Source organism: Elaeis guineensis, chromosome 5 (assembly GCF_000442705.2).
Source record: "Elaeis guineensis isolate ETL-2024a chromosome 5, EG11, whole genome shotgun sequence".
NCBI lineage: Eukaryota > Viridiplantae > Streptophyta > Magnoliopsida > Arecales > Arecaceae > Elaeis > Elaeis guineensis.
Genome location: NC_025997.2, coordinates 91,594,681 through 91,595,753, shown reverse-complemented (window position 1 = coordinate 91,595,753; position 1,073 = coordinate 91,594,681). Strand labels below are relative to the sequence as shown.

The window sequence follows — 1,073 nt, the reverse complement described above, 5'->3', positions numbered from 1 at the left end:
GTGGATATTTATAACATTTTCAATTTGATAGATTCTACCTCTTTTTTGTTGAGACATGAGTTGTTCTTTAGAGGTGGCAGACATGTGATGTAGGGGTTCTCACTAAGTATTTCAAAGAGCTGCCAAGCCTCATCCTCACTCTTTAACATGAATGTCCCACCACACGATGCATCGATCATTTGTCAGTGTTTCTTCCATAGACCATCGTAGAAACACTGAACAAGTTGCCATTTGGGGACAGCGTGGTGGGAGCATTTACGAATAAGATCTCTTAACCTTTCCCATGTCTCATGAAAAAGTTCACCATCCAATTGAGAAAAACTAGTGATGGCTTTTCTAATTTGATTCATTTTTCTAATTGAAAAGTATTTCTTAAGGAATTCTCTCTGAAGATGGTCCCAAGTTGAAATGATTATGAAATCTAGGGAGTTTAACCAATGCTTGGCTTTGTTCTTAAGTGAAAAAGAGAACAGTTTCAACCCGAGGGCATCATCGGAGAAGTTTTGGATTTTTACTATGGAGCATATCTCAAGAAATTCATCCAAGTATTTATACGGATCCTTATTCGTCAGTCCATAGAATGACGGAAGCATTTGAATAATGCTGGACTTGATTTTGTATTGTGCCACCTCCATAGGAGGAGGCTGGATACATGACGAGTACGTGTAAGATGAGGGAGTAAAATACTCTCTCAATTGTTGAGGTGGGTCAGTCTCTTGTTTTGGATCCATGGTTTTGATTTGGTTTATTCGAATAATTTTTTCTAGCTCTAGGTCTAATGGGTGTAAATTAGATTGTAATGATCGGCGTCCTAGCATGCATCCAAAAGATCTCATCGAGTTTTAATTTCAACTAGTTTTTTTTTTTTTAAGAGAAGAGGAGAGTAGGAGGAGGGAAAAGAATTTTAAAGAAGAGAACCTAAGGAGTTCTAATGCTAAGAAGATAGAGAAGAATTAATTAAATTTGATATTTTTATTCAACAATCAAGTAGTTCAATCAATCCTATCTATGGGTTATCCTAGATCTAGATAGCTGCTAACTGCCAAGGTCACCTTCAAGTACTCCAAGTAGCA

General features: G+C 37.0%; 1 non-coding gene across 1 annotated transcript; it reads left to right on the top strand.

Annotated features, from left to right (window-relative positions):
- The first annotated feature begins 237 nt into the window (after positions 1-237).
- On the top strand, positions 238-343 carry LOC140858238 (small nucleolar RNA R71). The gene has a single exon (XR_012141806.1). It is a non-coding gene; the product is annotated as a small nucleolar RNA R71 (small nucleolar RNA).
- Positions 344-1,073: the final 730 nt, after the last annotated feature.